Source organism: Ranitomeya variabilis, chromosome 4 (genome assembly GCF_051348905.1).
Source record: "Ranitomeya variabilis isolate aRanVar5 chromosome 4, aRanVar5.hap1, whole genome shotgun sequence".
In the NCBI taxonomy this organism is placed as follows: domain Eukaryota; kingdom Metazoa; phylum Chordata; class Amphibia; order Anura; family Dendrobatidae; genus Ranitomeya; species Ranitomeya variabilis.
The window spans coordinates 729,081,452-729,109,360 of NC_135235.1; the positions used below are offsets into that span (position 1 = coordinate 729,081,452).

Here is a 27,909-nt window from a genome sequence, read left to right on the forward strand (position 1 = left end):
CATACCACATACCTCCCCCTCTGCCTAAATCAGTGGGGCTTGGCGCTTTCTATTACCCGACCAGAGACCCTTCTCAGTAGTTTCTGACAGTCAAACCATCTGTCAAAGTCGGGCCCTGTCACTGAGTCCTTTTGAAACCATCCATCATTCGACTCCATCACCTCCTCTGATAGAATTGCCCCATTGATCGACCACCCCAATCCCCAGCGGTCTGTATGGTGTTGCGATTACCTGACACCCATACCTTCTGTCTGGTGTGACCCTTTGTCACCATGTCCACTACAGGGTCTAGGTGTTATGCTCCCGCCTGCCTCGCCGCATGTGCCTCATACTCGCCTCGCTGCGGCGTCCAGGCGCGTCCCTGCTTGCTTCCGGTCTTCTCTCCCTGCACACTCAGCGACTGCTCCTCCTCGGGTGCTGGCACGCTCTGGGTTCCTCGGCGCACGCGCACACATCTTTCATTGAAGCCTGGCTGTGTCTTCTGCGCCGCCCTGTGCACTCCGACCCGGAAGGTATGCCTCCACTCTCTTTATCAGGCCGCCTTTTCCTATCGGCGGTGCCTGATTGTCATTTGTCTCCGTCAAGTGAATCTGGGTCCTCGGCGTTCTTTCCTGCCTGGTTGTTCACCGCTCACTTCCGTTGTAACTAATCTTGGTCTTCTCCTTGCTCCCTTCTAGTGCCTGTCCTCCGGTGTATTCCTTCCGGTCCATGTTCCAGTGTCCCTGCCTGTCCTCCGGTGTCTTCCTTCCTATCCGTGCTCCAGTATCCTAGCCTGCCTGATTCCGTCTTCCTCCTAGTCAGTGTTCCAGCCTCCAGCCTGTCTTCCGTGTCCTTCCTCTGGTCCCTGCTCTCGTGGTTAGTCCTCCTGTTCATCTCCTCCGTCCAGTCTGCATTCCCACGCTCTCCCTGTTTCTGTCTCTTCGTTAGTCATTATTTTATCCTTTTAGTTGCCTCCTTGCCCGTCCTTCTTTACCAGCTGCCGTGGCGATAGTCTCCCTCGGGCCTACCCCTAACGCTCCCTGTATAGGGGGTGGTGCACTTGGTCAGCTCGCCCGTGGGAGGTTCGTTGCCACGGTCCAGTGGGTCCACCCTATAGTTTCCACGTTTAATCCTCTCGCTAGGCCATTAACTACTGAGCTAACAAGTAGTGTTAACGAGTGAAACAACTGAAAATATGTCTTATATTCTAGGTTCTTTAAAGTAGCCACCTTTTGCTTTGATGACTGCTTTGCACACTCTTGGCATTCTCTTGATAAGCTTCAAGAGATAGTCACCGGGAATGGTCTTCCAACAATCTTGAAGGAGTTCCCAGAGATGCTTAGCACTTGTTGGCACTTTTGCCTTCACTCTGCGGTCCAGCATACCCCAAACCATCTCGATTGGGATTAGAAAGACGAAACAGCAAAATAATTAAAATATTTGTAAGTTTATTGAAAGATGATTAAAAACATGTAAAATACCAAAAATAAGCTAATAAGAACCACACATGACAGAGCACACAAACAGGGACTTCTGAAAAAATCAAGATATATGTACCAAGCCAGGTATGCTTAGAGGATTAATGCCTTATGAAAAGCGTATTTATGAGCAGATAAATATAATTAACTATGCTGCCAATTATATATAACACTTAATTATATGTGCAAAAATTGCTACATGAAGTGCCAATTAATAAATACCTATTAAATATATATACAAAAAATGATAAATGTGGACTTGTAAATGACCTAAAGTGTCCTAGTGCAAATTACAAGTATATGTAACTAGTTGATAATCATAAAGTGCTCAGTGCAAATGCATAATGCACGAATGTGCCATTACAAAATTATAACAAAATAGATCTAGCATAAAGTGCTAAATGTTCAGTGCAAGGGCATAATATACACGGATCCAGCATAAGGTGCTAAGTGTTCAATGTAAAACACATGCTATACACGTGTGTCACCGCAGAGTAGCCACAATATGGATCCAGTCTAAGGTGCTGAGTGCTCAGTGCAAATATATAACGCACAAATGTGCTACTACAAGATTATACCAGCAAGGATCCAGCTTACCCCGTAACACGTAATGTAGCAGAAACATGTAACCATACCTGGTTATAAATAAACACGGTCCCAGATTATGCGTGTGCTCTCACATCTCTTTGGGGTGAGAGCACACGCATAATCTGGGACCGTGTTTATTTATAACCAGGTATGGTTACATGTTTCTGCTACATTACGTGTTACGGGGTAAGCAGGATCCTTGCTGATATAATCCTGTAGTAGCACATTTGTGCGTTATATATTTGCACTGAGTGTTCTGTCTCCGCCATCTAATTTGTTGCCTCCAATTATTTGTTTGCATAATCGCAGTTTCTCAGTATACAGTATTGATATATTCATGCCTTTATTCATCTGTAGTGCTTTGGCTCCCTCTAGCGGTCAGAGATATGTTGACTGTTCTATTTTTCTGCTATGTATTTTTTATGTCTGATCCTCCTTTGCAATGCATTATGGTAGCTCAGCCCACATTTCCCTCCAGTTTTCATTCACTTCCTCTAGTTTGCCTTCCAGGGAAGACGCTTACACTTCATTCCCCTTGCGATTGCATTGCCGGTATGTCTTTATGTTTTTTCTCTAGATATTTCTGCTCTATATTAGCCTAGCTTAACCAGTTGCACTCCTAGTTCAGTTACTAGCCTTCTAAATGTAATGCATAATGTTTATCATGTGTAGTATGTATCGTTCTATACCATGTACTGATTCCATGTATATCATTGTTCACAGTTTCACCGCATCAATATACCAATACGTTTAATAAAGCACAGACTCAACCACAGTCTCCTTATTGGACCCGGTATAGCGGTTTAGCTGACTGGATAGCTACATGAGCCTGCCTCATTTAGTGAGGACAGAACAGTGAAACGGCAGCCATCCAACTAGTGGGATTCAAGTCACCGGCTACTCAGAGACTAAATACAGCTACAGCAATCTCTGCACAGCCAAGCACTTTCCCAAGACACCATGTCTCACAAATCGCATAGAACAAGATCTGTTACTTCCGTTTCCTCAAAGACAACATCCATCACCAGCGCGGTTGCCATTGCCCGCGCAAATGCTGAAGCCGCCAAAATACGAGCGAGCTTTGCTGACCAAGAGATGCAACTTAAATTAGAAAAAGCACGCCTAGATGATGAAGAGAGAAGGTCACGCTTAGAGAGCACGCATAGATCATGAGAGAGCCGATCAAGAGAGAAGGATGCAGTTAGAAAAGGCACGTGTGGATGCCGCCTTAGAAAGCCTAGCAGCAAAAAGGGAAGCTGCCGCAGCCCTCGCTGAAGCGGAATCGCTAGAAGCCGCGCAAAGCCCCAAGCTGCATAGCCAAAGCAGTACGTCAAGTCTGGAGTTTCCACTACAAGACACACCACAACGCACATCTCAGTATGTTAATGAACTTCCTTATCCAAACTATAACCCTGAACCAGCACCAGAACGAGAATACGACGTCTCCAGCGAAGTGAGCGAGAGTCACCACGAGGCTCAGCTCCAGGACAGAAACAAACTCGAAAACGTGAGACAAAACGACTCTGCTAATGACTACCTTGCCCCTCACCAGGTAACCAACGTGGATCACCCTGCTGACACACCGTACGTCAGACCGAAGCAATACGACACCGGCTGGCGCCACCCTGAGGACACTAACAGGTATGAACGCACCTCACATCACTATCAGGGCGATCCATCACCAGTGTACTCCACCGACAACCGGTTCACAACAGAATTTGCCAAGTTCTTCACACGACGTGAACTGGTTGCCAAGGGACTCATGAAATTCACTGACCAAGCTGAAGGTTACAGAGCTTGGAAAGCTTCCTTCCAAAATGTCATTAGAGACTTGGGGCTACAACACAGGGAAGAGATAGACCTGTTAGTCAAATACCTGGGAGGAGAGTCAGTCAAACACGCAGTAAGGATCAGAGACATTAATATAAACCGCCCTGAGACCGGCCTCAAAGAGATCTGGAAGAGGCTGGATGAGTGTTACGGCTCAGCAGAAGTAATAGAAAGAGCCTTGTTCAAAAGAATCGATGACTTTCCTAAAATTTCTAACAAAGGTCTCCAGAAACTTAGAGAGCTAAGCGACCTACTAAAGGAAGTCCAAGTTGCCAAATACGAGGACGACCTACAGGGACTTGCATTTCTCGACACAGCCAGAGGTGTTAACCCTATAGTCCAGAAGTTGCCCTACAATCTACAGGAGAGGTGGCTCACACATGGTTCCACGTACAAATACAAACACAGTGTTCCATTTCCCCCCTTCTCCGTTTTTGTAGACTTTATACACCAACAAGCGAGAATTAGAAACGATCCCAGCTTTGACTTTGCAATGCCATATGCCACACCGTCACCACCTGCAAATCCACGCAGAACATCTGTGGCAGTACACAAGACTTATGTTTCTTCTCCAGGTTCTAATTACAGGTCTGCTGGCTGCTCCCAATCAGAGACAAAGGTGCAGGACCCTGACAAGCAGTGCCCACTTCATCAGAAGCCTCATCCTCTCCTGAAATGCAGAGCCTTCAGAGGAAAATCTATGCCAGACCGCAGAAGCTTCCTGAAAGAGAACGGTATCTGCTACAAGTGCTGCTCGTCCACAACTCATCTCGCCAAGGACTGCAAGGTCAGTGTAAAATGCACAGAATGTGGCACCACAGACCATAACACTGCTCTACACCCAGGCCCAGCTCCATGGAGTGCACAAAACACGCCAGCTGACAGTGAGCATGGCGGGGAGGAAAGGAACACTGATACAGCTACGCCAGAGATCACTTCACAATGTACCGAGGTCTGCAAAGGGACAATAGACAGTAGGTCCTGTTCAAAAATATGCCTTGTCAGAGTATACCCAAAAGGCCATAGAGACCAGGCTGTAAGACTGTATGCTATCTTGGATGATCAAAGTAATCGATCCTTGGCTAGATCAACTTTCTTTGACCTATTCAACATCAAAGGGCCAAGCACTCCCTACTCATTAAAGACATGTGCAGGTACTGTGACAACAGCAGGCAGGAAAGCTACAGACTACCAAATCGAGTCATTAGACGGACAATTCTGCCTACCACTACCTACGATCATCGAATGTAACCAGATCCCAGACAACAGATCTGAAATCCCTACGCCAGATGTAGCAATCCATCACGCTCACTTAAAGCAAATAGCACACCTTATACCAGAACTCGACCATCAGGCCCAGATAATTCTGCTGTTGGGGAGAGATATCCTGCAGGTTCATAAAGTGAGACGTCATATCAATGGACTCCACAATGCTCCCTATGCTCAAAAGCTAGACCTAGGATGGGTCATAATTGGCAACGTATGCTTGGGACACATGCATGCCCCATCTTCTGTGACAAGCATGCTGACAAATACATTGGAGAAAGGACGACCATCTCTGTTTCAACCTTGTAACAATGAGTTCCATGTCAGGGAACTGCCACACAGCATCCAACTGCCCAATCATTTAATAGACTTTACTCACGACAGCAGTATAGTGTCGGGAAGCTATGAGGATCAGTTAGGGTGCACAGTCTTCCAGAGAACTAAACAGGACAACCAAGTGGCAATGTCGGTAGAGGACAAGTTGTTCTTAGAGGTAATGGACAAGGGACTCGTTAAAGATGAGACCAACAGCTGGGTCGCACCTCTTCCCTTCAAAACCCACAGACCACGTCTACCGAACAACAAAAATCAGGCATTACAACGTTTCTCCTCTCTCAAACGTAATCTGCAAAAGAAACCAGAGATGAAAGATCACTTTTTCTCCTTCATGTCAAAGATTTTTGAAAACTGTCACGCAGAACTAGCTCCCACTCTCAAAGACTCTGAAGAATGCTGGTTCCTACCCATGTTCGGAGTATACCACCCTAAGAAACCAGGCCAGATTAGAGTCGTGTTCGATTCCAGTGCCAAATTTAATGATGTCTCCCTAAATGACGTTCTACTAACAGGACCAGACCTCAATAACAAACTGCTGGGAGTACTTATGCGCTTCCGTAAGGATTCCATTGCCTTCATCGCTGACATCCAGCAAATGTTCCATTGTTTCCTTGTGAGAGAGAGAGACAGGAACTTCCTAAGATTCTTCTGGTACAGAGACAATGATCCTACTAAAGAAATTCACAGAGTACCGCATGAGAGTGCACATCTTCGGCAACAGTCCTTCCCCTGCCGTCGCCATTTACGGACTCAAAAGGTCAGCTCAGGAAGGAGAAGCAGAATACGGAGAAGATGTCAGAAGATTCATAGAAAAGGACTTTTATGTCGACGATTGTCTCAAAGCAATGCCTTCAATTGAGACTGCCATCAGTCTTCTCAGGAGAGCCCAGGACATGCTTGCCTGCTCGAACCTTAGGCTTCATAAAATAGCCTCAAACAGCCAAGAACTCATGGAAGCGTTCCCTTCTCAGGACCTATGTAATGGTCGAAGAGACCTGGACCTGGGGTCAGACCCCGCACCAATGCAACGCAGCCTTGGGCTTCTCTGGAATCTACAGTCAGACACTTTCACCTTTCAGGTCAACCAGGAAGAAAGGCCTTTCACACGTAGAGGCGTCCTGTCTACCATCAACAGTCTGTACGATCCCTTGGGTTTCGCAGCTCCTGTTACTATACAAGGCAAGGCCCTACTAAGAGACTTAACTAGGGAAACATCTGACTGGGATGCACCTCTGCCACCTGATAAGAGGATCCAGTGGGAAGAGTGGAAGAACTCGTTAGCGGCACTCTCCAACCTGAATGTGCCAAGACCATACGCCCCTGTGCCATCTACTGAAATACAAAGCCAAAGACTGTACGTATTTGCAGATGCTTCTGTCAAAGCGATTGCCGCTGTTGCCTACCTGAGAACTGTAGATTCCAAATGTCAGTGCCACATTGGTTTCATTATGGGAAAGGCCAAACTCGCACCACAACCAGAGCACACTATACCCAGGTTAGAGCTTTGTGCCGCAGTCCTAGCCATTGAGTTAGCAGAGTTCATCACATCCGAAATGGATATCGACCTGACACAGGCCAAGTTCTACTCGGACAGCAAAGTAGTCCTGGGATATATCCACAACGAAACCAGGCGATTCTACGTTTATGTCAATAACAGAGTGCTACGAATCAGGAGATCAGTTCATCCAAAGCAGTGGCATTACATACCCACAGACCAGAATCCTGCAGATCATGCAACTAGAGCAGTTGACGCAAGTCGACTAGGAAGCACAACGTGGCTGTCAGGACCAAAATTATTGCACATTGAGGAATGTTTTCCAGACACCTTTGAACTAGTAGGAGAGGACTCAGATGTTGAAATCCGCCCTCAGGTGTCTACACTTCATACAATGACCTCTGTCATCCAGCTTGGATCTTGCAGGTTCGACAGATTCTCAAGTTGGAAGTCACTTACTCGAGCTATTACCTGCCTGACTCATATAGCTCGCTCATTCAAGACCACCAGAACTTGTGGCACAGAAAAATGTAAAGGTTGGCATCTTTGTAAAAATACCTATGTTACCTCCGACTTAGAGTTCTCTAGAAATCACATCATCCTCACTGTTCAAAGAGAAACCTACTTTGCAGAAATCCAATGTCTCATTAACAAAGCTCCAATACCAATGAGCAGCGTATTGAGAAAACTCGACCCATTCATCGACAACAGTGGCCTACTGAGAGTAGGGGGCCGACTCAAAGAAGCTGAGATAGAGTTTGTGGAGAAATTCCCTCTTATACTTCCCGGAAAATGTCATATTGCCTACCTAATCTTACAACATTACCACAATCTGGTCAAGCGCCAATGGAGACAGGTACAAAGTCTTGCAAATACCTTATGGGACAGGTGGCGCAAACAATATTTGTCTACCCTGCAGCCACGTACGAAGTGGCAATCTACTAAACCTAATCTGAACGTAGGTGACCTTGTTCTTGTGAAAGACTGTCAAATTCACCGGAACCAGTGGCCACTTGGTCTAGTTACCGCAACGTTCCCCAGCAAGGATGGCAATGTCCGCAAAGTTGAACTAAGGATGACCAAAGGGAATGAACCTAAGACATTTTCCAGACCGGTATCTGAACTGGTCCTATTGTTGCCTTCGGAAGAAAGGAGTAGTGACATCCGTTGATGTCAGACGGGGAGTGTTCTGTCTCCGCCATCTAATTTGTTGCCTCCAATTATTTGTTTGCATAATCGCAGTTTCTCAGTATACAGTATTGATATATTCATGCCTTTATTCATCTGTAGTGCTTTGGCTCCCTCTAGCGGTCAGAGATATGTTGACTGTTCTATTTTTCTGCTATGTATTTTTTATGTCTGATCCTCCTTTGCAATGCATTATGGTAGCTCAGCCCACATTTCCCTCCAGTTTTCATTCACTTCCTCTAGTTTGCCTTCCAGGGAAGACGCTTACACTTCATTCCCCTTGCGATTGCATTGCCGGTATGTCTTTATGTTTTTTCTCTAGATATTTCTGCTCTATATTAGCCTAGCTTAACCAGTTGCACTCCTAGTTCAGTTACTAGCCTTCTAAATGTAATGCATAATGTTTATCATGTGTAGTATGTATCGTTCTATACCATGTACTGATTCCATGTATATCATTGTTCACAGTTTCACCGCATCAATATACCAATACGTTTAATAAAGCACAGACTCAACCACAGTCTCCTTATTGGACCCGGTATAGCGGTTTAGCTGACTGGATAGCTACATGAGCCTGCCTCATTTAGTGAGGACAGAACACTGAGCACTCAGCACCTTAGACTGGATCCATATTGTGGCTACTCTGCGGTGACACACGTGTATAGCATGTGTTTTACATTGAACACTTAGCACCTTATGCTGGATCCGTGTATATTATGCCCTTGCACTGAACATTTAGCACTTTATGCTAGATCTATTTTGTTATAATTTTGTAATGGCACATTCGTGCATTATGCATTTGCACTGAGCATTCAGCACTTTATGATTATCAACTAGTTACATATACTTGTAATTTGCACTAGGACACTTTAGGTCATTTACAAGTCCACATTTATCATTTTTTGTATATATATTTAATAGGTATTTATTAATTGGCACTTCATGTAGCAATTTTTTGCACATATAATTAAGTGTTATATATAATTGGCAGCATAGTTAATTATATTTATCTGCTCATAAATACGCTTTTCATAAGGCATTAATCCTCTAAGCATACCTGGCTTGGTACATATATCTTGATTTTTTCAGAAGTCCCTGTTTGTGTGCTCTGTCATGTGTGGTTCTTATTAGCTTATTTTTGGTATTTTACATGTTTTTAATCATCTTTCAATAAACTTACAAATATTTTAATTATTTTGCTGTTTCGTCTTTCTACTCCGTATTCTAGTAGTAGTGTGTATTTATTACAGTATTTGACGTTTTGCAAAAATTTTTTTTCTAAGACTGTTTAATATATCGATTGGGATTAGGTCTGGTGACTGTGGAGGCCAGGTCATCTGGTGTAGCAGCCCATCACTCTCCCAATGAGACGGACACCTTACTCCTGAATTCTACTTGGAGCTGTTCTCTGGGACGCTCTTTCTATATGCTTACTTTCCCTTCTGCTCTTCCTACATAAGTGATGTTTTGAGGAAGACCGTGCCTGGTCGAAACGTTAACTTTGTTGTCCACAATCACGTTTTCTTTAAAATTATTTGGTGGTGCCTGTGCACATGAATAAAAGCAACTAAAAAAATGTTCTACAACAATACAAAGACTTGAGTGCGGCTGTTGTTCTTGTATATTTGACTTTGGATGTCCAGCCAGCACCTCCTCTCCTGAACTCTACAGTGTGCACATCATACCCTCACCTGCTAGAACACTGTGTAATATTGACCTAGTCTCTAATCTGAGCTGCTGTTAACCTGCTATTTCTGAGGCTGGTGACTCGGATAAACTTATCCTCAGAAGCAGAGGTGACTCTTGGGCTTCCTTTCTTGGAGCAGTCCTCATGTGAGCCAGTTTCTTTGTAGTGATTGATGGTTTTTGCCACTGCACTTGGGGACACTTTCAAACTTTTCCCAATTTTTGGGACTGACTGACCTTCATTTCTTGAAGTAATGATGGCCTTTATGGCAGAGTGGCCCGACGGAAACCTCTCCTCAATGCAAGACATATGAAAGCCCGCACAGAGTTTGCTAGAAAACACATGAAGGACTCTCAGACTATGAGAAATAAGATTCTCTCGTCTGATGAGATGAAGATAGACCTTTTTGGTGATAATTCTAAGCGGTATGTGTGGTGAAAACCAGGCACTGCTCATCACCTGCGCAGTGCAATCCCAACAGTGAAACATGGTGGTGGCAACATCATGCTATGGGCATGTTTTTCAGCTACAGGGACAGGATGACTGGTTGTCAATGGATGAAACATGAAGGCAGCCAAATACAGAGATATCCTGGATGAAAACCTCTTCCAGAGTGCTCTGGACCTCCGACTTGGCCGAAGGTTCACCTTCCATCAAGCTAAAACAACAAAGGAGTGGCTTCAGAACAACTCTGTGACCATTCTTGACTGGCCCAGCCAGAGCCTTGACCTAAACCCAATTGAGCATCTCTGGAGAGACCTGAAAATGGCTGTCCACCATCTTACCTGACAGAACTGGAGAGGATCTGCAAGGAAGAATGGCAGAGGATCCCAAAATCCAGGTGTGAAAAATTTGTTGCATCATTCCCAAGAAGAATCATGGCTGTACTAACTCAAAAGGATGTTTGTACTTAATACTGAGCAAAGGGTCTGAATACTTATGACTATTAGATATTTCAGGTTTTTTTTGTTTTTTTTTATACATTTGCAAAAATTTCTACTGTATTTTTTGGATTATAAGATGCTCCGGATTATAACCCAAGTTATAATAATAACTTGATAATACAAATTTTGAGGAGAAAAATAGGGAAAAACTTTTTTTAATAACATGGTGGTGCTTCTTATAATCAATGCATCTTATTGCTTACCGGGGGTGGTGGCTGCGTTGAAGTAGGGTCGCTGCTGGAGGAGGCAGGAGTGGGGTGATGCTGCAGGCCGCAGGCTGAGATGAGGGGGTGTTCCGATGTCTGGTGTTGCCACTGCGCTGTGTCCGGTACTGGTGTTGCTGCTGCACTGTGTCCTGTGCTGCTGCTGCACTGTGTCCAGTGCTCTGCTGCACTGTGTACAGTGCTCTGCTGCACTGTGTCCGATGCTGCTGCTGCGCTGTGTCCGGCAGTGCTGTGGGGGGCTCTGTTGACATTTTGTGTAAGGCCAGAGCCCTTGCAGTTCCGTGGTTTCCTGTGCGGTGGACTCTGGGGAAAATGGCAGCCAGGAGGCGAAGCGCATGCGCAGATGGAGATCTTGGAAGATGAGATATCAGCGCTGATCTCATGTTTAAATTTTATATGCAACCGTCCTTTTAAATAATTATAATAAAATATTTTGATTTTATCTTATGCCTAAACCTCTGTATCCCTCCAATATCATAGTTTGGAAATGTTGCATGAACAAATAGATGGTACAGTAGGTCACGTGACCTTGATGACGCAGTTTACTGTTATTATAAAGACCATAGCCCCAAAGTCAGAACAGATTTGGAGCCAAGCAAAAAAAACGGCTTGCCAGGGAAAGAATCTGAGGTACCAGGCCATGGTAAAGTGCCCGAGGCAGCTGGTTGTGGAGGCAGAACCCAGGCAGCACCAGACAAGTCCCAGAGTCCAGACTATGCCAGCCAAGGCCTGAGAACCTGACCTGCACTGGTCAAGACCCAGAGTCCAAACTTCACCAGGCAAGAGCAGAGTCACAGCTCTTATTTCTTCTGGTGCAAGAGACATCTGCCGTTGGTCAAGCACCGAAGATCTGTGAGGAGACTCCACTCAGTAGTATAGGCCTGCAGTGAAGAGCAGGAGGCGCGAGTGAGCCGGCCATTGCTTCCAGGACTGACGTCAGTACAGGTGTTGGTCCAGGGTAGTACAACAGACAAGGTGAAAGCTGGTAGAAGTGAAGGCGGCCCAGCGAGCCCTGATAGGCTTTATTAGGAGGACTTATGGCCAAACGGGAAGAGGTGGAGACCCCACTATGGCCGGTGTTCGCAGAGTAGAGTGTTGTCGACTATATGTGTCAGGAAAATCCCCCTTGTCAGTAGCTAAAGTCACATGTGGTTAGAGGCTGCTATTAGTGAGAGTGAGGCGGAGAATTCATTGTGTATCTGATATTGGATATTTCACCTCGTAATCACCCTGTTCTGCATTATTCACTGTTGCCATAGTGACCACAATTCCCATTATCAGGAAATAAATAATTATATTGGTTACTTCCGGTTTGTCTGTGTGCTTTATCCGGTCACCAGCTCACAGGGGCATAATGGGGGCATTATACTGAGCAGGGCCAAGAAAGGGGCCCTGTACTATGAGAACAATACATTTCCTCACTTCCTGTCCTCCATAGTTGGGTTGTATGTATCTATTACAGGAAACAGAACAAAAACGCAATGACTCCTATAACGTGGCAACAAAAAACCCAAGAGTCTCAGTGCTGAAGGGGTTAATCCCCCTCCGCGCCCAGTAATGGAGAATCTCCAGCACTTACCTCCACCCGCAGAGCCGCACTCCACATATATGGCTGCTCTGTGCGCACAGGACCTGTGATGAGGTCACAGGAGGGGAGGAGTCAGGGGTCACATGATCAGGGGCCTCAACAGTGAATGATCAGGACTAGTGCAGCCTCTACATGGAGACTTCTCCTCAGTCAGTGACATTCCCGCCAGGGGCGGACACAGACGATTTGGGGCCCCTGTGCAAGAAATGTGTTTGGGCCCCCCTCCTTTTATGGCTACCAATGTACAGCTATACAGTATACATGTATTACATAATATCCTGTCATGTATATTGCCGCCCCTTATTACACAGTGCCTTCTCTTGTTATAAAGAGCACCAGTCCCTTATTACACAGTGCCCTCTCTTGTTATGTGTATCACCATCTCTTATTACACAGTGCCTTCTCGCTATATACAGTACTGTTATTTACAGTGCCCTGGTCTTTATTTCATACCGTCCTCTTTTGTTAAGGTACCGTTACACTAAACGATTTACCAACGATCACGACCAGCGATACGACCTGGCCGTGATCGTTGGTAAGTCGTTGTGTGGTCGCTGGGGAGCTGTCTCACAGTCAGCTCTCTCCAGCGACCAACGATCAGGGGAACAACTTCGGCATCGTTGAAACTGTCTTCAACGATGCCGAAGTCCCCTGGTAACCAGGGTAAACATCGGGTTACTAAGTACAGGGCCGCGCTTAGTAACCCAATATTTACCCTGGTTACCATTGTAAAAGTAAAAAAAAAAACACTACATACTCACATTCCGATGTCTGTCACGTCCCCCGCCGTCAGCTTCCCTGCACTGTGTAAGCGCCGGCCGTAAAGCAGAGCACAGCGGTGACGTCACCGCTCTGCTTTACGGCCGGCGCTTACACAGTGCAGGGAAGCTGACGGCGGGGGACGTGATAGACATCGGAATGTGAGTATGTAGTGTTTTTTTTTTACTTTTACAATGGTAACCAGGGTAAATATCGGGTTACTAAGCGCGGCCCTGCACTTAGTAACCCGATGTTTACCCTGGTTACAGGTGAACACATCGCTAGATCGGCGTCACACACGCCGATCTAGCGATGACAGCGGGGTGATCAGCGACCAAAAAAAGGTCCTGATCATTCCCTACGACCAACGATCTCCCAGCAGGGGCCTGATCGTTGGTCGCTGTCACACATGAAGATATCGTTAGCTGGATCGTTGCTACGTCACAAAAAGCGTGACGTTGCAACGATATCGTTAATGAAATCGTTATGTGTGAAGGTACCTTTAGGCAAAAGGGACATACAGTGGTTGCCTTTATCAATGAGCCAGTATATACCTCTATATTTAATACACAAGTGGAATATACTCATAAAATACACATCTGTGTACTATATTGTTTGTGTGCGCATATTATACAGAATTATACTGTATATAGTAAAGGGAACCTGTCACCCCGTTTTTTCCGTATGAGATAAAAGTACCGTTAAATAGGGCCTGAGCTGTGCATTACAATAGTGTATTTTGTGGACCCCGATTCCCCACCTATGCTGCCGAAATACGTTACCAAAGTAGCCGTTTTCGCCTGTCAATCAGGCTGGTCTGGTCAGATGGGCGTGGTGTCTTCCCCCAGATCTTGCTTAGTTTTCCGTTGGTGGCGTAGTGGTTTGCGCATGCCCAAGTCCAGAATCCACTGCACAGGGGAGGGAAAAGAGCGCGATGTGTGCTATTCCCCTGGTGATCGGTGGGGGCGGCCATCTTCCTGTGGCCGCGCGTGCGCAGATGGAGCGCTCTGCTGCCTGGGGCTTCAGGAAAATGGCCGCGGGATGCCGTGCGTGCGCAGATGGAGATCGCGGCGGCCATTTTCCTGAAGCCCTGGGCAGCAGAGCGCTCCATCTGCGTACGCGCGGCCACAGGAAGATGGCCGCCCCCACCGATCACCAGGGGAATAGCACACATCGCGCTCTTTTCCCTCCCCTGTGCAGTGGATTCGGGACCTTGGGCATGCGCACACCACTACGCCACCAATGGAAAACTAAGCAAGATCTGGGGGAAGACACCACGCCCTTCTGACCAGACCAGCCTGATTGACAGGCGAAAACGGTTACTTTGGTAACGTATTTCGGCAGCATAGGTGGGGAATCGGGGTTCACAAAATACACTATTGTAATGCACAGCTCAGGCCCTATTTAACAGTATTTTTATCTCATACGGAAAAAACAGGTGACAGGTTCCCTTTAAGTGCAGCAATACAAAATACAGAACAGGAGGAAGGCTGGGGTCATTGGTCACTCTGAGCCTGGAGATATTGCATCAGTAATGGCAGGAGGCATCTGGGGTCAGTGATTACAAGCAGTGAATTAGTGCCTGTGAGGCAGCTCCCTGCTATCTGATCGGTGCAGGATCAGGTTCCTCAGCCATTCACTGCTTCGACCAGGAAGCACCGAGCACACAGTCACTAAGTCACTGCTGTCATGGACACACTGCCTCCTGACACTGCAGCTCTGCAGATACTAACCAGCAGCAGTTTTGACTCCCGGCCATCCTTCACCTTGTGCTCCAAGAGAAGAGGCCTTGAGGTCTGTAGCAGCTGCAGGAGACACGCTCTGCACAGGATGGATGCTGGAGCAGCAGGCATGTGACAACAAGCGGAGAGGACCCAGACGAGGAGCTTCGCAGACCAGCTCAGCGTGTGTGCACAAGGGACGCTATGGAAGTTTGCAATCAAACTATACTAAATTAGAGTTTGATTCCATAGCCTCCCTTGCAGGGGCGTGGCTAGGCAGTAAATAATGTATTTACTGCCTAGCCACGCCCCTGAAAGTGGAACTGAAAGCAATGCTGCGATTCTCCTGACCTGCATCATAGAGCCAGCAGCAGCATCAAGAGGAGAGGAAGCGGCCCCTACAGCGTCTGCTGCAGATTGCAGGGCCCTTTCTAACGGCAAATGACTCAGGTACCAGCCGCCTTCCTCTCCACTTACTGGAGATGCTGCCGCTGCCTCTATGACAGAACAAGACATTTCAGCAGCTGATCGGGCCCCCTCTCCTTTGGGGCCCCTGTGCAGCTGCACAGGCTGAACCGGCGGTATGTCCGCCCCTGATTCCCGCCATTATTCCCCCTCACTACTGGCACAATTACCTCACGCCGCCTTTTCTACACAGTGTTATGTGTGGAATGTAACATGTGATTTCTCGGAGACAAATAGACCCCACACATGAGGGAATTATCACCAGTTACCGGACGTCTAGTATATGGCGGCATATGATTGTGCTATCGCCTCCACACCAGGAGCTAAAATGCCGAAATCTCACTTATTTCACCCCTTCCAGGGAGGGCAGCTTCACAGACTATATTCTGAAGAGTCCGGCTAAGGCTCATATACGACCATCCACCTCTCCAGTCGCTGTAAGGATGGAGGGCTGCGTCCATGCTTGGATTTTAGAAAGATGAATCCAAGCACGGTGCACAATCCCTATACTTTACCCCTTATACCTGACCTGTTTAACCAATTATCTGGAGATAAATGATTTTACAAACTCAACATGAGAGAGGCTGTATGCATGACTTCCCACCTCCCATCTTACTCACCACTCTGGGCCATGCTGTGAGTTCTGTCTTCTGCCGGATCCTTGCTCTGGGCCTCATGTCCTTGCTGCATACTTCCTGGATGTATGCTTAGGGCGGCAGCCCCGACACTTCCTGAGTCTTATAGAGACTGTGTGCACACTTCTAATTTGTCCCCAGCCAAAAGGCATCAGTGTCTCGTTTCCGCCATCCTGGTGGCTGCATACCCAGGCCTGTTGCTGCCACACTGGGGGCTGCATACCCAGGCCTGTTCCTGTTTCTGCCACACTGGGGGCTGCATACCCAGGCCTCTTCCTGTTTCTGCCACACTGGGGGCTGCATACCCAGCCCTGTTCCTGTTTCTGCCACCCTGGGGGCTGTATACCCAGTCCTGTTTCTGCCACCCTGGGGGCTGCATACCCAGGCCTGTTCCTGCCACCCTGGGAGCTGCATACCCAGGCCTGTTCCTGTTTCTGCCACCCTGGGGTCTGCATACCCAGGCCTGTTCCTGTTTCCACCACCCTGGGGGCTGTATACTCAGGCCTGATTGATTCTCCTGTACTTGTTCCCATATCTGTCCCTGTCTGAACTCTGGTCTTTACCTGTACATGTTTTTTTCCATCATACATGAGGGCACCACGAGAGAGGGGATCCGCCCATCAAGGACAGGAAACCTTCAAGATAAAAGGGGCGGCTCCTCTCTCCACATCAGTTGGTTTCCTGTCCTTGACGGGGAACCCTCAAGATGGAAGACGTCTGATGAAGACAGAGGAGGATGCCGGGGCCTGGGTCGGGTGGATTTGGGCAGGCGCTGGTCTGCTGCACCCGTCACCAGGTACCCGTAGTTGCCTCGGGGGTCAATGTATACCATTCCCCCCCTGAGCGAAGCATGGCCACAGCCCGCGAGGCGAAACGCCCGGGTGAAAATTATCCACGGGGACAGCAGGTGGCGCTCTCCCCCTGTTGATTTTAAAATCCTGCTGTCCACGGGGGTCACCTTATGGTTCCCCCCCTGTTGACTACTGGTGGTCATGCAGCCCGTGAGGCACATCGGTGCCCAGGCCAGGTAAGCTCCTTGGAGGTATTAGGGCCCTCCCTGTCGAGCGTGAAGTGCAGGTCTCCCCCTCCCTCCTTCCCCTCCTTCCTGGTTGGTACCTGAGAAGGCAGAAGCATGGAGCAGTGTCTGGCACGCTGAGCGTAAGTGCTGCTGTCTTCCTGAGAGGCAGGGCATCCGTGACGTGGGCACCGGAGGAAGATGAGGGTCAGCGCTGCGAGCCTCCATCCAGCCGGCTCGGGTACCCGGATATGAAGGTATGCACGGGCGCACATTACCCGGAGGCGGAACATTTGTAAGGGGCAGGGGGATCGAAAAAGGCGGCGCACACCGGAAGTGATGCGCGCCTGGAGCACAGTTCAGCAGCACGCACCGGAAGTGAGCGCGCGCAGGCCGTCAGATTGCAGGATCAACCAGGTGGAGTAGTTGATTAAGGAGCGCGCACCGGAAGTAAGGTCCGGGTGCGCACTCAGGACCGGATGGCAGGATCAACCAGGTATATATCGTGGATCTAATAGCGCGCACCGGATGTGGTTGCCGGGTGCGCGCTCTGGCATGTTTTTACAGCGCAGGTGTTGCGCTAGCGGCGGCAGAGGCAGGATCAACCAGGTGTTTGATTGCATATATAGGAGCACCGGAAGTGGTGCAGGCACGATCAGCCAGGTAATCGTTCAGGACAGGTGCGATTATACACCTGATCACTGAAGCGACCAGTAAAGGCAGGATCAACCAGGTGATTCATTTAAAAAAAAAAGAAAAGTGAATCTATTTAAAAAAGCCAGTTGCGCTTCCCTGTGTCACTAAACCAGGTCAGGTTGAAGGTGACTACTCTTGCTGCGTGGTGGTGTATATGATGGAGAGTTTTTCACCAGAGCATTTGATGCCACAGCAAGAGGTGCAGGAGAGGTGGTCTCGCTCAAGCGAAAAGAGCCAGATCCGCCATGGCAGCAGCAGAAGCCGCTCGGACAGCATACGGATGGATCGGCATACCAAGGAGGGGTCCCTAGTCTCATTGGGAGACACGGAGAAAACCAATCAACCTCCGGATCCGGTACCCGTACTTTGAAAGTGTCCGAGTGGTGAGTGAACTGCGAGAAAGTCCAGCACGCTAATGTCTGTTCTTTTCTCTTATCTCCTCTCTCCCCTCTTTTCTTACATACATTGGAGGGTGGAGTATAGGAGGTTCACAAAAAGTATAAGGTGAAGACTAAAAATAATGAATGTCCCTTATGTAAAAAGCCTTTAATGTCATCTTGGGGTAAAAGACTGTGTCAGGAGTGTATCAACCAGACTGTGGCGGAGGAAACACCCTCCTTTACGGACAGCCTAAGATCTCTGATTCAGTCCGAAGTCTCTAGGTCCGTAAAAGCACTACAGACAGCTGACACAGAGGCCAGATCTAGGGACAGATCCAGCCCTTCAGTAGGATCCCAAAGAGATTCCTCGGGGTCAGAGCAGGATTCTGATACGGCCCGCTGCTCTGATAGTAGGTCAGAGGAGGAAGACACTTTTCCAGCAGAGGCTACGGGTAAGCTTATTAAAGCTGTTCGCTCTACCATGGGGCTGGTAGATGAGAAGGCCAAAAAGACAGCCCAAGAAGTTATGTTCAGTGGTCTACAAAAGAAAAAACGAAGGTCATTCCCTGTTAATGAACAGCTACAAGAACTGATTAAAAGGGAATGGCAAAAGCCAGAAAAGGTCCCAAATAACCACCTCCCTAAAAAGAAGGTATCCTTTTGAAGAGGAGGCGTCCTCATCTTGGGATAGAGCCCCAAAGATTGATGTGACAGTCTCAAAGGTTGCCAGGAAATCCTCCCTGCCATTCAAGGACCTAGGTTCTCTAAAAGAACCTCTGGACAGGAAAGTGGATAGTTCCCTGAAAACGGCATGGGAAGCCTTGGCAGGAGCACTAAGGCCAGCTATCGCGGCCACTTGTGTAGCCAGATCCCTTAAAATCTGGATTGACAACCTGGAGGAACAGGTAGAACAAAAAGTTCCCAGGGAAGCTATCCTGGAGGCAATACTAACCATGAGAGCAGCGGCTGTGTTTCTAGCTGAAGCATCAGCAGACTCGGCTAGGCTGGCAGCAAAATCAGCAGCTTTAGCCAACACAGGACGCCATGCCGTATGGCTTAAATGCTGGCCAGGAGATACTCAGGCGAAGATGAAGCTTTGCTCTTTGCCTTGTGAGGGGAACTTCCTGTTCGGACCGGCATTAGACGAGGTATTGGAGAAGGCCGGTGATAAAAAGAAAAACTTTCCAAAACAGCCATTTCAGTCCTTTCGTCGCTCCTTTCGGAGAGGCCAGAAATTCCGAAGGCAGCAGTACAGAGACCGAGAGAGTAGCAACCTGGACAAGCGACCCAGGGGAGGAAAGGGCTTCTATTTTGGCAAATCCCCCAGAGACACCAAAAAACCCTCCCAGTGACGGTCCTTCTCAGGTGGGAGGGAGGCTCTCTCACTTCCTTCCAGCCTCGGAGAGGATCTCATCCAGCATATGGATCCGGCAGATCGTAGGATCAGGCCTAAAACTAAAATTCCACCACTGGCCTCCAAGAAGATATATGCAGACTCCGGTACAGTCCTCCCAAGAGAAACAAGACAGTCTGGAGGGAGAAGTAACATCACTCCTAGACAAGCACGTCTTGGAAGAAGTTCCTATAGAGGAAATGAGGGAAGGATTTTATTCCCCTCTTTTTCTCATAAAAAAACCGGACAACTCTTGGAGGACAATAATAAATTTAAAAGGCCTCAACAAATTTCTTGTAATACCATCATTCAAGATGGAGACCATAAAATCAGCGGTGAAGCTTCTATATCCCCAGTGTTACATGTCCGTCCTCGACCTCAAGGACGCTTATTATCACGTCCCAATCAGACAATAAGACCGTCGGTTTCTCAGAGTGGCAGTTCAGATGGGGTCCCAGTTGCGTCTCTTTCAGTACAGGGCTCTGCCCATTGGGATAGCAACAGCCCCACGGGTATTCACAAAGCTGATAGCAGAGGTCGCGGCACATCTCAGGGAAAAAGACACTCTGATAATACCCTACTTGGACGACTTCCTGATAGTGGGGAAGAACTTTTCTCACTGTCAGGAGCAGGTCAGGATAGTGATGGACACTCTACAGACACTGGGATGGCAACTAACCCTCAAGAAGTCCAAGCTAGAGCCAGCAATGGTCCAGAATTTCCTGGGGATAACGGTAGACTCCGTGGCACAGGAGTGTCGCCTCCCAGAAGAAAAAGAGGAAAAAATCAAACAGATGATTATGTCCACCTTAAAAAAGCCGGAAATGTCTTTAAGAAGAGCCATGTCGGTGTTAGGGTCCTTAACCTCCTGCATACCGGCAGTAAAATGGGCCCAGTTCCATGCAAGAGAACTGCAATGGTGTGTGCTGCAGAACGACCTGGAACTTCAGGGGCAGCTAGAGCAGAAGCTCACTCTCCCACTCTCTGTGCTCCAATCTCTCAGATGATGGTTACAGATAGAGTCATCCCCGAGAGGAGTTCCCTGGACATTCACAGCCTCCAAGGTAATCACAACAGGAGGAGATGACACATAGGAATATACAATATACAGGAGATGACATACAGCAGGTATATACTATTTACAGGGGAGATGACATACAGGAATATACTATATACAGAAGATGACATACAGGTGTGTACTACATATGAGGGAGATGACAAACATGTATACTGAGGGGAAAATGAGAGGTGTGAGGTGAAAATGAGGGGTGTGAGGTGAAAATGAAAAGGTGTGAGTGCAAAATGAGAGGAGTGAGGGAAAACAGTGGAAAAATTACAGATGTGAGGTCGAAATGACAAGTGTTAGGGGGGAATGAGAGGAGTGAGGGGGAAAATAAGAGTGAGGAGGAAAATGAAAGGTGTAAGGGAGAAAATGAGAGATGTGAGGGGGAAAATGAGAGGCGTAATGGGAAAATAAGAGAAGTGAGGTGCTATAACTAACCACAGATATCTACTATGCCCAGGCAACGCCGGGCTCTTCAGCTAGTATTTATATATTAAGCAAACAGTGGTGCCATTTATACATGCGCATTGATACATAGTAACAACTGAGTCATTGGGCTAAACTTTCCGATTGGCAGATTTTTTTTACCAACACATGCGCAGCACATACACGGCAACAACCGTGGTGGATTATTTATCTAACGCATGTGCAGTTTGTATGACAACTGATTAGGTCATCCCATAGGAAATATTTCTATTGCTCAGGCCTGGAATTTATGTGCACCACCTTTTCATCCAGGACACGCCTCCAGAAGAAGCTGGGTGAAAGGCGCGCATCTGGGCAGGAGGTCTCTAGGTCCTGTCAGTGGCACTCTTTAGATCTTTATGGCATTCAGGTAAAATTCAGTCCTAGTTAGGACACCATACCATCGCATTATTTGCCCTATCTGTCCTGAAGTTTGCTCTCTTTAGTTGGGCTGGTTTGTTAATTGGCACCCATAGACCTCATTGGTACAGTTATGCCATGATCATTTGCACAGCTTTATTATTATATAATATCAATAGTTGATGGAGATGGCATTTATAAATAGTATGTCATCTGCAGTAGTGCTCGCCTTTTTTTCTTTGGCATTTGGCAAATACACAGGCATGATTTGTCCTATATTGGCTTGAAACTAAGCAATTCCACCATCTTGTGGTCAATTGGTAAATTACAGTGACATTAATTTCTGATGCTTTTTTGCACTTGTTTTTGTTTTGTTTTTTTTAACTAAGCACTTTACCTTGTTGCTGTATACATTATATATACAGTACAGACCAAAAGTTTGGACACACCTCCTCATTTAAAGATTTTTCTGTATTTTCATGACTATGAAAATTGTACATTCACACTGAAGGCATCAAAACTATGAAATCACACATGTGGAATTATATACTGAACAAAAAAGTGTGAAACAACTGAAAATGTCTTATATTCTAGGTTCTTCAAAGTAGCCACCTTTTGCTTTGATGACTGCTTTGCACACTCTTGTCATTCTCTTGATGAGCTTCAAGAGGTAGTCACGGGAAATGATCTTCCAACAATCTTGAAGGCGTTCCCAGAGATGCTTAGCTCTTGATGGCCCTTTTGCCTTCACTCTGCGGTCCAGCTCACCCCAAACCATCTCGATTGGGTTCAGGTCTGGTGACTGTGGAGGCTGGATGGCATAACATGCCGATGCAAGATCCTGTGGTAGCCATGCTGGTTCAGTATGCCTTCAATTTCGAATAAATCCCCAACAGTGTCACAAGCAAAGCACCCCCACACCTCATCCTCCATGCTTCACGGTGGGAACCAGGCATGTACAAAACATCCGTTCACCTTTCCTGCGTCGCATAAAGACATGGTCGTTGAAACCAAAGATCTCAAATTTGGACTCATCAGACCAAAGCACAGATTTCCACTGGTCTAATGTCCATTCCTTGTGTTTTTTATCCCAAACAAATCTCTTCTGCTTGTTTCCTGTCCTTAGCAGTGGTTTCCTAGCAGCTATTTTACCATGAAGGCCTGCTGCGCAAAGTCTCCTCTTAACAGTTGTTGTAGAGATGCATCTGCTGCTAGAACTCTGTGTGGCAATGACCTGGTCTCTAATCTGAGCTGCTGTTAACCTGCGATTTCTGAGGCTGGTGACTCGGATAAACATATCCTCAGAAGCAGAGGTGACTCTTTGTCTTCCTTTCCTGGGGTGGGCGGTCATCATGTGAGCCAGTTTCTTTGTAGCACTTGATGGTTTTTGCAACTGCACTTGGGGACACTTTCAAAGTTTTCTCAATTTTTCGGACTGACTGACCTTCATTTCTTAAAGTAATGGTGGCCACTCGTTTTTCTTCACTTAGCTGCTTTTTTCTTGCCATAATACAAATTCTAACAGTCTATTCAGTAGGACTATCAGCTGTGTATCCACCAGACTTCTGCTCAACACAACTGATAATCCCAACACCATTTATAAGGTAAGAAATCCCACTTATTAAACCTGACAGGGCACACCTGTAAAGTGAAAACCATTCCCGGTAACTACTGTGACGGGGTGTGCGACAGAGCAAGGAGGGACAGCAGACCGATGAATAATCCAAGAGACCTTTATTGCAACTGAGAGAATATTCCGGCAAACAGTGATCAGGTTCTTCAACTTACAATAAGGCCGCAACAAAAAAACAAATCCAGGGCGACACCCGATAATCTGACTCCAGGGAAAACAAAACACTGGTTCATAGACAGGCATCAAGATCTGGCTGCAGCAGCAGATCCTAGCTCCTCACACCACACAGGTCCCAGAAGAATGATAGTATATCCATGGGCTTATTGTTCCACCCTCTAGGGATCTGCCCCTTGGATGGGTGGAGGGGCTCACACCCACCCTCAAACATTTGTTACCTGGAGCTGAAAGTACAAAGGAGGCTCCAGATGTCCAGTCCCACTGTCCCAGACAGTCTGAGAAGCCCCCTGCAGAGAGCAACAAATGAACACAATGCCCCCCACCAGAAGCAGGGTAGGAAATGTTAATGAAGTATGGTCTATGAAATCAGGGCGGGGATGGTACTCCGTTACAAACACCTCTTGAATCTCATCAAGAGAATGCCAAGAGTGTGCAAAGCAGTCATTAAAGCAAAGGGTGGCTACTTTGAAGAACCTAGAATATAAGACATATTTTCAGTTGTTTCACATCAATCAGGGATCATCCCGCCGAACTCCCACTCTCCCATTAATGTGAGCATAAAGCTACTCAGACAACACAGGGTGAGGGTAAAACAGTGTGGCAATGCTTTACTGAACCACAAAACAGGCAGATAACACATAGAACAGTCCCAGATCAATACCCAAGATGGTGCACTTTACAAAATCTCACCCTTCCGCTGACTCGCCAGTATAATAGCAGCTGTGACTTCAGATCTTCCAGGGTCGCTACCCCACCTGTGTCACACACACAGACAGGAGGTAACGACAAGCATAGGAAGATGACAGTCCATTGAGTCCATAAAACATACAAGGTCAGTTGATCTGAGTTTCACAACCTAGCTTCTCCAAACATCTCCATGGAGCCAGACGACAAGCAGGTCCCAATCCTGGATTTCTCCAAACTTATCTATGGTTCAGTGATGGTAAATGGAGCAGATCTGTATTCTTACAACCGGAGCCAAAATACCCTAGGTTGTTTCCTGTAGAATGATCTGTGTCCCACATGATGGTGCCATGATATTGGCTGCTGTCCAGACTCTAGTCCTTTGGATGCGTATGTCTTGGCAGAATCTCTGGCCGTCTCTCTCTCAGTCTATCTGTTTCGACGTCTCTTTATACAGATGCATATTTTTAGACTTGACAAGTGTCCTTCAGTCCAGCATCACAGATTAGAGAAAAAATAGTGATGAGATCAAGTAGCATTACTTTTTTATTTAAACTATTCGAGATGTTTTTCCCTCTCTGCTGTTAAAATCAATTAACTGGCTCAACAATACAATGCATAATTAGCATATCACTAGTCATCAAAGATAAGCGCACACTATGTTATTTGAAATATCAGCTTACAAGTCACTATTACAGGCTTACATGAGCAAAAGTAGATAACAGCATATTCTTCTTGGTTTGCTAAAAATAGTCATCTGGGTAATTAAGATATAATCTGTTTTCTTCATACAAAATTTTAGGCACCCTTGGCGATTTGTCTGCTGAGATAATTTTGACCAAGAGTTCACACCTTAATTAGCTTGTTAGGGTTATGTCTTGTTCATTATCATCATTAGGAAAAGTCAGGTGCTGAAGATTTCCCAGCCTTATAAAAACCCAGCTTTTATCCTTGTTCCAAAAAACAGCAGCCATGGGTTATTCTAAGCAACTGCCAAGCACTCTGAAAATGAAAATGCTGCAGGCCCATAAAGCAGTAGAAGGCTAAAAGAAGATAGCAAAGCGTTTTCTTCAAGATACCCTTTCCTCAGTTGTAAATGTAATTAAGAAATAGCAATCAAAGTTTCAGCGAGAGATGCTTGTAGGATTGCTAGTGAAGCAAATCAGAACCTCCACTTGACTACAAAAGACCTTCAGAAAGATTTAGCAGAGTTGTGGTGTTGTGGTACATTGTTCGACTGTTCAGAGACACATGCACAAATCTGTCCTTCATGGAAGAGTCAGCAGAAGAAATCCTCTCTTGCATTCTCACCATAAAATTCAGTATCAGACGTATGCAAAATAAATTCTTAACAAGCTTGAGGCATTTTGGAAACAAGTCCTGTGGACCAATGAGGTTAAAGTTCAACTCTTTGGCCACAATTATCAAAGGTATGTGTGGAGAAGAGACACAGAATTTCAGGAGAAAAACATCTCACCCACTATTAAGCATGGGGGTGGATCAATCATGCTTTGGGGTTGTGCTGCAGCCAATGGCACAGGGAACATTTCACAGATAGAGGGGACAATGGATTCAATGAATTTTCAAAAAAATCTTGATACAGATATAACACCATTGGTGATGAGCGAGCACTAAAATGCTCGGGTGCCCGTTCCTCGGGTCGAGCAAATTGAAATGCTTGGGTGCTCAACCCGAGTAACGAGCCCAATGTAAGTCTACGGGAAACCTGAGCATTTTTGCCTCAAACCCCCCCAAGTGACATGGGAACATCATGGGGAAGACCCCTGGCAGCATTTCTGACTCCCAAGTCACGGCTGTGAACAATGTTGTCAAAGTTTTATGCCACTTTTCCTGGTGCACAATAAAACATACAAAAATGAAACCAAAATTGATTTTTTTGGGAAATATGTTAAGGAATACTCTATCCAGGATAATGATTTGTATGCAAGGCAATGCAAAACAAAACTGTTCCTTCACCAGTTGCGCTATGTTCACACGTAGCATTTTTTATGCGCTTTTCAACTTTAGCATTGCTTTCAACCAGAGGCGGACACAGACAGCTTGGGGCCCCTGTGCAGGAAATGTGTCTGGGCCCTCCTCCTTTTAAGGCGACAAAGCTACATATATAAATATATATAACATATATATTACATAGTCTCCTTTATTATGTATATTGCCATCTTTTATTATACAGAGCCCTCTCTTGTTATGTACAGCACTGTCCCTTACATATTGGATTTTATAGAACTCTGTTTTTTATTACATACCATCCTGTCTTGTTAGCTGTATAACGTAATGATGGCTGATGGTGCATGGGAAAGCTTCTTTTCTAAAAGAGGAGCTGATGGACTGGTAGTCTGGTCACCGGCTCCTCCATCAGTAGTCATTTTATTTCTATTTCATTTTATTTCTAACGAGAGAGGGGACTATGTAATAAAAGAGGGCGCTGTGAATAAAAAAAAATAACAAGAATACGCTATGTAAGAGATAAACTGGCCAGATTGCCCTCATTATTAGTCATCCTGCAGGGGCCCCCTGGAGCCTCCGGGCCCCGATGCAGCTGCAACCGGTGGTATGTCTGCCCATGCTTTCAACCAAGACAAATGCATTCACTGGGAAATGACATTTTAACATTTTACAATCTTAGCTGGACATGTGGTGTGTGACACATCATCAGACACATCCTGTTACCATTTATGAAGGAGGGACTGTTAAAGAAGGACGGGTATTAGGTGGATTTTAATATTCTTAAAGGGACAGCAGTTGGTCCTAACTATTCTTAGAGAGCCTTCAGCTGGATATGCGTTGTTGTTCCCACTATTAAACAGTGTGTCTCCTATACTGTTATTGCCTATGCATTGAATGCAAGGCCTGCCCCAAATTTGGACGCACCCCAATGACCCATTGAACAGACGTCCTGGATGGCCACATGAAACCAAAGTTCCCATTATTATGATTTTTTTACTCCCACAAAGTTTGCCCATAAAGTGAATGCAAGGCCTGTTGCAGTTTTGGATGCACCCCAATCCCCCTTGGAAGAAATTTGGAGGATGGCCTCCTAAAAATATTTTCCCAATTTAAAGGAGAGGGTCTCCTATACTTTTAATACCCATACACTAAGTATATGGGCTGACAAACATTTCCCCCTGGGGGGTACACATGAACATACTGTGTAAACATTTTTTTATGGGCATCATAAACACCGTTTAAAACAATAATGTGGCTGTTGCATCACAGACCAAGGTCTCCAAGGTGATATAGTGGTGGTGGTGGATGATGAGGAGGATAATAGCAAATAGCGAAAATCAGGAAGTGTATACCCTTGTGTGTGAGTGAAGTGGTACATGGGAATATACCTTCCAAAAAAGACACAGGATTTGAGGTTATGTTTCGCTGTTATCATTTGATGTAGAGAAGTCTGGCCCAATCCAGTCAGCCTGTCATCATTTTCAGTTGACAGGTGGATGCGCTTATCAGTTACAATTCCACCAGCGGCACTAAAAAGCCGCTCTGACAAAATGCTAGTGCAGGGCAGGCCAGGACCTCCAAGACGAGAGAGCCTGTTCATGCCACATGTCCAGCTTGGATACCCAATAATTATAAGGTACAAAGGACTCACAGAGGCCATTATTACGATCAGCAAGGTACTCCCTCAGCATCTTCCCAAACATTGCACTCCTTGTGAAAGTACCCCGCAACTCAGGGCCAATGCAATGGGAGTGTCTGAGAACACTCTCCCAGAATTTTGCCAGTGTTCCCCTGCCTCTGCTGGATTGGAGTTGTGTCTCTCTCTACCTCTTGGTTGTCCAACGAACTGTGACATTTGCCACCAGCGTTTTCAGATGGAATTTTTTTTTTAA

General features: G+C 46.4%; 1 protein-coding gene across 2 annotated transcripts in view; it reads right to left on the reverse strand.

Annotated features, from left to right (window-relative positions):
* The window catches only part of LOC143767949 (uncharacterized), a 133,370-nt gene that overhangs the window by 51,681 nt on the left and 53,780 nt on the right, over window positions 1–27,909 (reverse strand). Inside the window, exon 1 of one of the 2 annotated variants that reach the window (XM_077256503.1) lies at window positions 12,595–12,628. The exons of the other annotated variant lie outside the window; for it this stretch is intronic. The gene's annotated coding sequence lies outside the window, so the exon portion shown is untranslated. Of the gene's footprint in view, window positions 1–12,594; window positions 12,629–27,909 lie in introns of those variants that run through there. 2 annotated transcript variants of the gene reach the window in all.